General features: G+C 40.8%; 1 protein-coding gene across 1 annotated transcript in view; it reads left to right on the top strand.

Annotated features, from left to right (window-relative positions):
- Positions 1-3,327: 3,327 nt before the first annotated feature.
- Positions 3,328-13,174, top strand: part of slc38a4 (solute carrier family 38 member 4) — a 35,152-nt gene continuing 25,305 nt past the window's right edge. The window contains exon 1 of the mRNA XM_022749204.1: positions 3,328-3,372. The gene's annotated coding sequence lies outside the window, so the exon portion shown is untranslated. The remainder of the gene's footprint in view (positions 3,373-13,174) is intronic.

Genomic DNA, 13,174 nt, shown 5'->3' with positions numbered 1-13,174 from the left:
AAAAAAACAGAAACTAATTCTTTTTAAACATGAAGACTACGTTTACTCCTCAGTTAGGCAGTTACTTGGTGAAAGCCTGTGAGAGGCACAGAACACTCCTTTATGAAGATAAACTAGCATTTATTTTCCTACTACTGTTATTCATTGTACAAGTTGTTTCACGTTTTCACTCTGACAGCACGGGGCACTTCTTTCAATGACTGGCTGCTTTGGCTGAGGCGTGAGGGAGAGCCACCATAGGTACTTCCTTCCTGTTACTGTCAGACTTTACAATAACAATGCTCCCAATAGACCATTCACACCAGACTGACAAATTCACTCATGCAATATCAATACTTTGATGTGCAATTATTTTCGTGCTATCCTCTCTGCTGTAACACTGCAAATGTCCCTGCTGTGGGATTAATAAAGGATTATCTTATTTTAAACATATATTATTTGAAAGTACACAGATATTTTTTCCTTTGTGTTTTGTATGTGTGTTAAGGGAAGTTATATTGTTTTTGATGTTTGATGTACCGTGGTGTTTTGTTTGCCGTGGCTCAATATAAAGACTAACTAACTGTGGTATATTATTGCCTGTTTTGCAAATGGAGTCTGCTAGTCTTCTTAGGACGAAGCTCCGGCACAGAGAAAGTGATGTGTTTTTTTTTCCAACTTTTGTATGTGTAGAGTAAACAAATATCCGGTGACTGAACAGATAAACAAAATCAAAGAACCACAGAACCTCCCACACTGTTTGACTGGTGGCTAAACTGTGGGAGGGGCAGTGCAGGACAAAAGGGCACAAAAGAGCAAGGTAGAGGCAGACTGTTAGTTATAGTGGTGATAATTGCTTCTAGAGCTATCATCATCTAGGTATGAAGTACCCATATATTTTGCATTTATTGGCACCACACTGTAGAAATACTCCATTACAAATTAAATTCCCTTATCATTGTTATATTCCCATGTAATTTATTATATTTGCATATTATTTTTACTTTAATTAATGTTTATTTTCATTATCAATTTGTTAGTTTCTTATTTAATTAATTAATTGTTTTGGTATTTACTTGTAAAAATGATCAGAAGTTCATTCACGTCAGCTGCTGTGGTCAGCGTAAGCCGACTTTTAGTTCAAGGTACTTTTCTTCAGGAACTAAAAGGTTCCTGTGGCCCACTGCTGTCTGCGTTTCCACCGCAGCCTAAAGTCCCAGGAAGATTATGCAAAACTATTACTTGACATTACATTATTCGCAGCACTTTGAGGACATAACATGAACGAGAATATAAAACACAGGACGCAGCATTTTATTTTCAAATACGTGACGATCCCGTATTATACGTGACGGGTGGTAACCCTAGCCACTCCGGTTGTTGTGGTCCTTTATTTTTATTTTTTTGAAGCCCTGTTTCATTTTTTTTTTTTACCTTATCCTGGACCTGTTTCGCTGTGTGGAAAATGTATTCGCTCGCTCACTGCAGACTTTTAAACATCGCGGGTGGACTCGACCAGTCAGAAATGTTCAGCACTGCAGACCACACCTCCCAAAGTTCCTGAACCTTTGAAAAGTACTACCCCCTGACCAGGTACCTTTTTAGGAGTCAAACAATTACCCTGGAACTAAATTTAGACCCTGGTTCCTGCAGTGGAAATGCGCATAGTTCCTCAAAAGGTTCCTGAAGAAAGTTCCTGCAGTGGAAACGCGGCTATTGAGAGGTGTTGCTGTGGAGGGAGAGCCCGACTTACAGCTTGCATGCAGAGCAGTATTGACGAATCCTTTCTATGCAAAGTAGCTAAAGTTTGTCCAAAAAGTTGCTAGATTGCTGCTGGATGCTTTTTTTCAAAGAAAGTAGTTAAAATAAACACTTGACCTGCCGACCAATGGTGTAACCTTATCAGTCCGTCATGCAGCATTCAGCTGACCAGTGGTGTAACTTCCTCACTCAGTCAGTCAGTGACATTCGCGTCTATAGAGCTAGTCCCACTGTGGAAGCCCAGCCAAGAATTAATCATTTAAACAGTATAAGAATACTCTGCTATTTAATATTTAGTTTAACATGGTTTTCCCACATAAAAAGTGGAAAAACAAAAATGAAAATCTGGGTCTGAAATTTATCTGCTCTTACTCCCTCATTGAGAAATCTGGATCATGCCCTGTGCCCCGCCCACCACCTGCTTGCCCCAGGTGGACAGGTGAAAGAGCAGAGAGTATGAAGATGGTTAGAGGAGGAAACATCAGAGAGACTCAGTCAGACCCAGACTCAGATGAGGAGTCTGTTGAGACCAGGACCAGAGACTAGCAGACGGATCAGAACGGTTAGCATAGTTAGCATCTTTTATTTGTTTATGTTGTGTGTTAGCTTGTAACTGGCAGTGACTGACACAGTGTTAGGGGTTGTGCTAATGCTAACTCTCTGTCTCTGTACTGACAAGGTTTCAGGTTTATTTAGCCCCGCCCCCCGTCCCCACAAGTTGACAGGATTGGTTCCTTAGGTTTGTGATGTATGAAACCCTGGCTGTCTGAATCTGTTTTTATGAGATTGTCATTGGTTCACTGCAGGTCAAGGTGGAAATCAGTCATGGTGTTGACTGATTTTTCATCATATTGTCTTGTGTTGTATAAAAAAACACTGTATGGATGTTAACAAGGTTAAAAAGTTGATTTTCATCAGAGGTGGTCTTTAATCTGAATATAGCTGTGTAAACACATTCAGTGGAGTTGAAGAAATGTAATAGATTTTAAGTATAAAGTAGCATCAACTGGAAATAATAAAATTGCACTGAAGCTCAGCACTTTTTTTGAGATTGTCCACCGCTCTTCGTGACCCAAATCGTAACGTTTATGAGGGAAACCACCTCTCATCATCCTCATGTCTTACTCCTATTTTCCCTTTAAAACATAATTGTACTTCTTTCTCCACAACGTGACCAGCCAGTATGTAAACAAAGCATCTCGGCAAGTAAACAGACACAATCATTAAAATAGACCTTTCTTTTAATCTTAAACATTGCGCTGCCGTGTTTTAACCCGTGTAGATATGCATACTAACACTCGTATCTCAAGTTAATATTTTTGAGATGGAGAAGTGTGAACAATTAGACAAAATAAATCCAGTCAAATCGTCAATTTAGGGGCAGAGGCTCGTGGCAGTTTGAGTATCTTTACAAACGAGTACCTGGAAAAGGGGGTGATCGGGAGAACAAGGAGCCCCCAGCAGTGCTTGGCGGTGTAACACGACGCTTCAAGAGTTGCCATCATCACATGGCAGATGGAAAATTCCACTCAGTCTCCTTGCTTGTTAAATGGGAAGGGTCTCCAACTCTTGTTTCCACTAGTGTGCCTCCTCCTCCGCACGCTGCAGCTGTCTGCAACGCCGAAACATTAGGTAAGACCCCAGCCTTCACTTACCCATTCTTTACTTTTATTTTTTATTTTTTTTACCACTCCCGCGTGTGATTTGCTGGTTAATGTTGACCACCATGTTTGATGGCGAGGGAGCGGGTAGTTTAATTCTCATAATTTATTTGACTAGGAAGAAGCGGCTGCGAGCTTCTCATTAGAGAATGTTAGAACATTTAAAAAAAAAAAAAAGAAAAGAAAAAAAAAAAGGAGCTTATTTGTGTGAGTTTGGCAGATATTACCGCCACGTTTCTTTTTTCGTTTACCCTCCATAGAGATAAATGAACGAACTACCCCTGAATGGAAGTTAAAGAGCAACAGTAGCTGTCCCTGGAGCGCTTCCTGCAGGGTGTTGTCTTTAAGTGTCCAGAAGCGCGAAGGCTTTTATTTCTCCAGGAGAATTAAGCTTCAGTTGCTGATTAAAAAGTCTGAAATAAATGTCTCCTCTGAAGTCACCAGTTGATCATATGCACTGAAGCTTCATTTTTGCTCAGAGCTGTTGTCTCCTGCACACTTGCACCGCTGCTTTCTTTTTTCCGCGTTGACTTGGAAGAAAACACAAAGGCGACTGTTATTGTTTCCACTTCGCATCTTTAAACCTTCATCGTGTCAGATCCCAGTGCGCGTGTGCAGCTCGTAAATTATAGGAATAAATAAGCAGCATTATTTTTGCATAGTGGAACAAACAATAAGAACAATGTGGATGGGTTTATATAACAGCAGACAGTGACACGCTGAGTGTGGCCTGCAGGGCTCCCTGAGGAATAATAAATATGTTATGACTGCAATCACAGGCTCAAACTGCTGTCATGCTCCTGTGGAAAATATTGTCCAAAATTGTTGAGTTAATTTTAACTTGATTTCCCAAAAACTTGGCATGAGTTCAGTCTCTCTCCCCTGTGAAAGGATCACCACAGAAACAAGTTTGTCCTTATTTCATCTCTAATGTTTCCCCCTTTTTCCTGCTGTTTAATTAAAGCCCTCCTCTCTTTGATTGACTAAGTGCCTAGTAATCACGCTGAGAAAGAAAATCGATGGATTTGATGATGCTATCATTCAGGTCTTAAGGGGTTTTTCCATAATGTTCCTTTTCTTGGATGCTTTTCAGACATGTGCTCGCTCTTTGTCACTTTGTTTGCTGCAACACTTCATCTTCATCCTTTTCATAAGTCAGTTTTAGCGAAGCATCTGAAGCAGAACACCCTAAATCCCAGTGACACCCAGCGCTGAACCGAACACTGAAAACAAAGACTAGACCCAGACAGGAGAATGTCTGAGCAGAGGCATATTTCAGCAGTGACTTCACTTTCTATCGTTGCCCTTCTGAATGCTAAAAATACTTGGTTGCCAGTTACACAGTGACCGTGCATGTGCCCTGTCTGTTCTCCATGCACCTTACTTACACAACAGTAAGAACGGATGTAGTAATGTCTTCCTGTAATGAAGCTCCACCTATGTTTTTGTTAGATGGCTTTTTAAATGTCTATAGTTGGAATAATACCCAACTGGGTGTGTTTGACTGTCTATGTTAAAGCTTTGATGTGCACACTCACAGAAGAGCTTTAAGTGCCACTTTACAATCAGACCGCCCTTGTAAAGGTTTTATGAATGGTTTATAACTAGTTAATTAATTAGGGCGACAGTGACCTGTAGCTTGCCAAATAGTGAGCCCACAGGCACTTTACTGTTCAGCCTCATCTCTCATTAGTTGCTGAGCTTTCTTTGTTTTCTCCATCATCCAGCATTTGTACCTGCTGCTTCATCACATATTTGTTAAGCTACTAGCAATTAACCACCGTCAGCATCTTAATGGTCAAAAAGTTTCTTTTGACAGATCAAATTATCACATCAAATTATAAAGTGTTAACAACTAATTTAGTAACATAATTATAAAGCATTTATAAATCCTTTATAAGGGTAGTCTTATTGTAAATAGTTTTCTTTAAAGAGATGAGCTTAAATTGGAATAAGAAACAGAAAAACAGGAAAGATGACAAATGCGAGAAAGCTTGTGCGTCTGTGACAGCAGGGTTATTTTTTCAAAACGTGAAAAAGCCTCACAGGACATTACACAACTGTCTTCAGGAGCTGAGTGACACTCCCCATGACCGGTTTACTGTTCTCTGTGTGTAAGATCGGGGGCGTGCCCCTTTAATGTTGCACGTGTAAACATTTTGTTAAAACACCCTTCACTCTGACTGCTCTGTAACTCTACAAGACTGCAGGTGAGGGTTTGAACACCTGTCAGCAGTCTGAGGCATGGTTGTGGATCCTCGGCCCTCATTGGCTGTCACGAGTCCTGAATGACAGATGTAGGTCAGACCCCGCCGGGTGGCCCCTGCTGGGGCGGCTGGAGGCTGAAGCGCTGCTGCTGCTGCTGGCTGATGTAACTTGGAACGCGAATGAGCAAATGAGCTGCGAGCCAGATGCCGAGTCAGTTTCGAAGCAGTGGATATCACTGACACAAAGACACAGTGAGGCAGCGGCACAAAGGGGAGAAGCATTTGGCAGTTCTCCAAAATGCTGTCAACACATTTAGTTGAAATCTGAGAAGGTGGTCCACCGTACGATGTAAGAATCTGCCTATTTTTACCTGCAGGTTGGCACAATTCAGAAACTCTGAATGTGCAGTGAGGACACTTGATGTTCACAGAGTAACAACCCCACACATGTCTGATTGTTTAGAAGCTTTGTTCATGTAAAACTTGTGAGGAAAGTCCCTTTTTTACTCAGCCATCACATGGTGGTCAGAGGTCAGCTACAGGGGTTCATTGTCTTGCTAAAGATCCTATAAATATGGAGAGATGTTTGCTGCGGGGGGGGAGCAGGTAGCACCTAGAGTCTTTACAGCTCACACATTTCTTCCTGTTGAGCCGCTCAGTATTTAAATGTAATCCTTTATCCTGTTTTAAAATCCCCTGAAAGTGTCAGTGTGATGGTCAGAGAAACCTGAGTGGACTCACTTATTCACTTTTTTGCTTTCTTGCTATGGGTCAGTACCGCTCTCATGTCTTAGCTTACAAACAGCTACCCTCAACCTGTTGTTTTTACACTTTGGTTTTTGTATAGATGAAACAAATCTGAATATGACGTATTCCATAGTTAGCTTTGGGCTACATCCACACTAATACGCTTTCATTTTAAAACCAAAACAATCTCCCTCCATACCATCACACCTCAAAACACATACATACATACATGACCATTCACGTACACTGGGCATGTAAACAGGAAGCAGACTATCTACTCTGCAGTTGATTAGTTGCAGAAATTACTACAAAGGAGGAACAAAGACAGTTGTAGCATTGAAATGCAGAATTTAACTGAATAGCAGCTGCTAGCAAAGACAATAGGGTCAGCGACACTTGTAATCCGTTATCCATCCACTGGTAGTTGAGGCCGGTGAGACCCAATCAGGGAGCGACCGTTAGTGTCTACGTCATCATTTCCTATAGTTCTCATTTTTGCCCATTCAGACTACAACACAGCAGTTTTCAAAATAAAACAGGTCCAGCAAAAGTCTCCGTTTCAGGGGCTCGAAAACTACAGAGTAGTGTGGACACCAGTAGTGAATGTAGCAAAATAGATGCATTTTAAAACTAAAAGGTAGTAGTGTGGATGGAGGCTTAGAGGTGCTGGTAGATGGGGTTTTTTTTTTTACCTTTGGACAAAGCCAGGATAGCTGCTTCCCTCTTTATCCAGTCTTTATGCTAAGCCAAGCTAACTGGCTAACTTTAGATACATGTAGCTACATTAACTGTCTTTGTCTTCTTCTACTGTTGCGTTACGCTATGTATTACAGTTCTCCTGTAATTCACAGCGACATGTTCAGAGAAAGTGAAACAGTCATACTTTAAGCAGCGTTTTTTGAGCCATAGACCCAGCGCTGCTTTTTACCTGTCACGGTTTCTAGTTGTCACTCCTCCAGCAAAACTTTACAGTGGCCAAATGCCCAACAACGGGCCTCTTAATAATCAGAGTGCAGCCAGTTCATGGTCACTGATGCAACAGAAAATGAGTGAAGAGTACCACAAATGGAAACACAGAAGAGAATGAAAAAGTGACCCATTTCGCATAATTAAATTGACCTAAAATATGAATTCATGCTTATGTAATGACATCTGTCAGCTTCTTCTGAACTTAATTTGACCTGCCAGAGATTGTAGAGAGGGTCCTGGAAGATTTTTTTTTTTTCTGATCGACAAAATTTTATTTATTTTTTAAAATTCAAAACTGTATGCTTTGATTACAGTTGGACAACATACACGGTTGTTAGAGGCAGGTTCTGACGACAGTCATCTGATATCTTTGGATAAGCAGTCACATTAGTTCTGTGTATTTGCCGCTTTGTATCCTGCTAATGAACTTGGAAATGTTGGATGTTCTGTACAGAGTGTTTGTCATGGTCTGTTTATGTTGGACAGAGTTCAACACGGTGCGGACCAGGGAAACAAGAAGTTTAGTAGATTATTCTGTAAATGTGGCATCCTGCTGAGTGAGCAGTCTGTCCCAAACGTGTGGCAGCCAGTGACATCTTCGTACAGGTGACTTAACAAGCTCAAAATATTTGGACAAAAGCACAAGCTGTGTGCTCTCAGATGGTGTTTTTCTAATGGACACATGGTGGAAAAGAACACAGACTGAACTTTGGGCTCAAATTAGGGTCGAAAACTTTCTGAGCTCATGTGTGATGAAGTGACAATCACAAATTATTCCGAACGTCAATTTTAAAAGCTCAAAATCTTGTTGGTCCTAATCTGAGCTCATATGAACTTTCTTACTCCGTCAGCTCCGGTTCAGTCAAACTTAATCATCGCTTTTGAAATAAGAGGAGAAAAATCTTCCTCCTCCTCCTCCTCCTGCTAAAGTCGAGGTCAAAACCTTGATCTTGTGAAGAATTGCATATCGTGGCAAAGCAAGATGCAGCCGTCGTCATCTGCACACATGAACAGGCGGATCGATACTGACTGATAAGATGAACAGAGCGAGCGTCCACAAACAAGATTAGGACACACCAGGATTATGTACAAAAGGACAATATGATGTTTACTAAAGGCCAACTGCTGTTTAATGTCACATGACGGCACAAGTCTGACTTTTTTGTCAATATGTTTTTTTGTCTTTGGCTCTGACAGCAGATCAGTTTTAGATCTGTCAGAGAATTCACATTTGCTTTTGAATGATCAGGGAAAGTTTCAGCGTCTTCCTGACTCAGACTAACACAGAGGCTCTTTTTCTGCAGAATTAAAATTAGGTGTACTTTTCCTCATCGGTTGAGTCAGTGATAAGAAACAAAGATTAGAGTTGTTAACTGTTGTGTCCTCACAGAGCCGCCAGCATGACTGGAGCTAAGGAATGATGCCTTCGTTTGAGTCCATGAGACAGTCTTGTCTTGTGCAAAGATCATTCATTCATCGTGGGTAAAGGTGTGGCAGAAGTCATTAAAAAACTGGCAAAACATACAGTACATCCACAGATTTTTATAGTTTAAAACACCACAGTTTGCAATCTGTGAATGCAACATAATGGCGTAAACTGAACAAATGAAAGGGTTTAAAATGAGCATACTATCAGGTGTTGGTCTGACACATGCTTTTACAGTACCTGCCAGGTGATAAATCACGACCCTGTCTCAAACACCTCCACACACACCACGTGTGCAGGTTTAGGAGTGAAGTGTTCAGCTGGTGAATCAGATATACGTAGCTGAATATTAGCTGATACAAAGCGATCAGACATTGGTATTTATTTACCATGGTCAAAAGATCTGTTTAATTAGATTTATTTTTATTAAACTTTAGACTTAACTTTAAACCTTATATAGAACAAAACCTTTTTGTGTTTGTACTTTAACTTAAGTACAAAATGCTTCCATTACATATGCCTCCAACATGTAAAATGTATGACTGCAGTGTGTCAGGGAGGAGAAGCTGAAGAAAGGAGGGGGGCGGGACTTTTCTCAATGTGCCACATATACATTAATAAATTCCTCCCAGTGGAAGCTCTGACAGACTGGATCATCTGGAGGAAGGTGTGCAGTACACACACACAGGGAGCAACATAACCTTTAGAGGCTGTGTGATGGTTAAATTTTTTATTACCACCGACTGTATATTACAGATGATAATGAGACCGTGGCGATTTGTGCTGAGGAGCTATTGTGCTTTATCACGTAAAGGAGTAGTTGGGCATTTCGGAGAATACGGTTATTTAATGTCTTGCTAAGAGTTGAATGAGAAGGTTGATACCATTCTGTTAAAAATGAGGCTACAGCCACGAGATGGTCAGCTTAGCTTAGCACAAAGACTCGAAGCAGGAAAAATTAGCCAGTATAGCTCTGTCCAAAAGCTAAAAAAGAAATCAACCAACCAGCATCTCTGAAACTTATGGGCATTTATGGGAGACTACACAAGTTACTTGGTAACTTCACAGTGAAATTTTGTTACTTTTGGGTAGAGGTAGAGCTAGAGCTAGCTGTTTCCCTGATTTATAGTCTTTATGCTAAGCTAAGCTAGGTTAAGTTTGTTGTAGCTTCATTTTTAATGGAGAGTGGTTTCAATCTGAACATCTAAATCTAAGTAAAAGAGTAAATAAGCATATTTCGCTAAATGCTAAATCCCCCGAACTTAAGTCGGGCAAGAATTTTAAAGGGCCGGACACAATCCAAAATGGACCACCCATGATTCTGTTTATATTACACTGGGAGTCTGTATACACTGGCATGTTCACACACTTGTTGGTGCATAACGTTTGTATGGTCTATGTGGAGGCTGGCAGATGAAGAAATTTACATAATGTGAAAAGTAGATATTTGCCTTAACTTGACCTTCATAGACTAAGTCCATTCCATTATTTGAAGGACAGATTTCACCCCTCATAAACTTTGAGAAACTTTGAGAAGCAGGCAGGCTGACCTACATTTTCTTACTTACATTTCTTACATTTATACTTCAGAAATGCTACTTTAGAGTTGCGTTGAGACTTCCAGTCGACAATTTGAAGCTCCTGAGTAACTTCCAAAACAAAATATGTTTTTTTCAGTGTCATTCATAGTCTATATAAAGTTTAAAAATCAAATTAATGTCTTCAAAAATATCATATATATCAGATGTGTGGTGCTTTTAAAAATTAACCCTTAATGTAAATGTCCTGAGTCTTCTCTTTAATGGAGGAAAAACAAGCATTTCTACTAATAATAATGACTTCAGTGTCACATGATGTATGTTACATCATATGGCAGTCGCCTACTTGCAAACAAGTGGAGCTGATACATTTTACACCCAGGGGACAGAAATATCTGATGCCTTAGACCTGAAAGGGGCCAGTTCATCACATTTGTTTGTGATATTATTTTAAAGAAGTACTGAATGTCATCTGGCCAGTGACTCACCATTCACATGGCACAGAGGTTGAGGCTTAATTCAGAGGCCTTGAGATTCAACCTCACAATGAGCGCTAACAAGAGTTGTTGGGAGTGTCGGCTGCACAACAAAGATACTGTGTGCCTGTATGTGGGAGCGATTGATCCATTCAGACAATCAGAGGTACAAATTATTGTCCACAGTGTCATGTTAGAGATGTTTTGGTCAAAGAGGGAGGTTAATAACCCCCAATAATCCATAACGGAAACATGCCTTGTGACCTCGTGTTTACCAGCTGATGACAACACTGTGTGTTATTCTCCTTCGGCACAAACGATCACATTCACACATCCATGTCAGGAAATCCAGTGTTCTGGAGAGGTGGAACTGAAGTGTAAGAGTAGACGAGCAAATAGTGTTACATCATCTCCTATTTGAGCAAGCACCCCACCAACCACTGTGTCAAAACGAAGCTTAAAAAGTAGACACTTCCTCACCGCATTGACACTTGTCTCTGGAAAATGGAGCTCAGCATCAAGTGTACTTGAACACAAAGCAGTCAGAATGTCTTGGCAGGCTGCTGCAGTAGGTTGGACACTGTCAATAAGATGACAAATTTTTACCAAAAACGCTTATTACAAGTAGGGTGGGTTCATGCACAAGGGAGGGAGAGGTGAGCACAGGGCAGACAGTGGGTGCAAACTTGATCAACATTTACTGGAAAGAGTCAGAAGAAAACCGAAAGAGCAGGAGAGGGACCAGACTGTTCCAGATGTGTCAGTAAATAAAAGTCCATGTTTTATTTGAAGGTTACAGTGTAAAAAAAAAAAAAATACTCCAAGCCTTCCCCCATTCCCCCATTCAGATTGTAGCAACAGAATAATTATTACAAATATGCAACATAGAGCATCGAAGAGAAATCACACGCTAACCAAACCTTTTTGTTCTTGTGTGCTCATGTGTGTGTTCACGTGTGTGTGTGTGTGTGTGTGTGTGTGTGTGTGTGTGTGTGTGTGTGTGTGTGTTTGACTGAGTGAGATTTTGTTGAGCTCGGTCACTTCTATAGCCGGCTGCTGCTCAGCTCTGAAGTTTGTGACCCCCCCAACCCCCCAAGCTAACCCCGTCCCTGTTTGGTATGTTGCAGGATTGGTTCAGGGACAGCTTTCTAGTCATAGGTGATTGGCTGAGTATGTGTGTGAAGCCCCCACACACACACGCACGCACGCACACACACACACACACACACACACACACACACACACACACACACTCTTCAAGGTGCCATTTAAGGAATGTCCCTGCAGCTGCAGAGACGATCATGGTGAGGAGTTCTCTGTTTGTGGGAATGTGGCTTTCACTGCTGCTCACTCTGGTTGTGTTCTCTCTGTAGTGATCGTTTTACAGAATATCTTGTGGCTTCCCTCCTCTCTCTCTCTTTCTCTCTCTCTCTGTCTCTCTCTCTCTCTCTTTTTCCTAACATACTGACGCCTGCTTGACTAAATCCAAAGAAAACTCAACATCTCTCATGTGGAAGGGGGGGGATGGGCTGCAAGTCAGTTGAAAAGCAGCAACTTTAACAGACTGCTTGTTTAGTTTGCTTGAAACCTGTTCTTGTATTAGCATGGTCGTTAGCACATTAGGATTTGCTGTTGTCATATAGTGTAGATGTTGACTTAAAGTAACTTTTACAAGATGATATATCACATTCTCCCTCTCACACTTTGTCTAATCTCGTCTGTTGTGACTAAACTTAAGTAAACAGATATTACTGGAGGAGTTCACTGACTTATCTGTGCTGTTGTTACAGTAGGCTTTAGCTGGAAGCATTATGTCATTATTGTCTCTGTGGACGCAGTGGGGGTTTATTCAAACATTCAAGCTTAATAAAAATCAAAATTGAATGATTCTACCTTTTTAATATCACATTACATCGCTGCAAAAAGGTTTCAAATGTAAATATCAACAATATTCATCCTGTAAATATTGTCACATACTTGACAATTGATACAACCAGCCCAATAATTGTTGGCTGTGATTGAAAGTGAGAGAAGTCTTACTGTTGTCTTTTGTGTTTTGTAGCTGTCTCCTCCACAGACCGTTATGAGCTCACTTATAGCAAAGTAAATCAAATACTGGACACTTTAAATTCAACCACACTGGTTGTGTTTTCATGAATGAACCCCAGCTAAATGCTTGTGGGTCGAGAAAATTCATCATCTCATGTTTGAAACCTGCTCAAACCCTCGTAGATAAACTGTTCATTACTTCGAATCAGTTCATCGTTTCATAGATATTCACTGAACAGCTGAGGAAAAAGATGGTGGTGCAGTGTGTCCACACCATGCCGCGTATGTGCGTGTGTGTGTGTGTGTGTGTGTGTCTTCGTGCGTGCATGACTGTGTGTGTGTATTTCTTTTTTTGAACAGA

Source organism: Seriola dumerili, unplaced genomic scaffold (assembly GCF_002260705.1).
Source record: "Seriola dumerili isolate Sdu_G_001 unplaced genomic scaffold, Sdu_1.0 BDQW01000138.1, whole genome shotgun sequence".
Classification (NCBI taxonomy): Eukaryota; Metazoa; Chordata; class Actinopteri; order Carangiformes; family Carangidae; genus Seriola; species Seriola dumerili.
The sequence above is the reverse complement of the archived record's forward strand: the minus strand, read 5'-3'. Positions and strand labels throughout refer to the sequence as shown.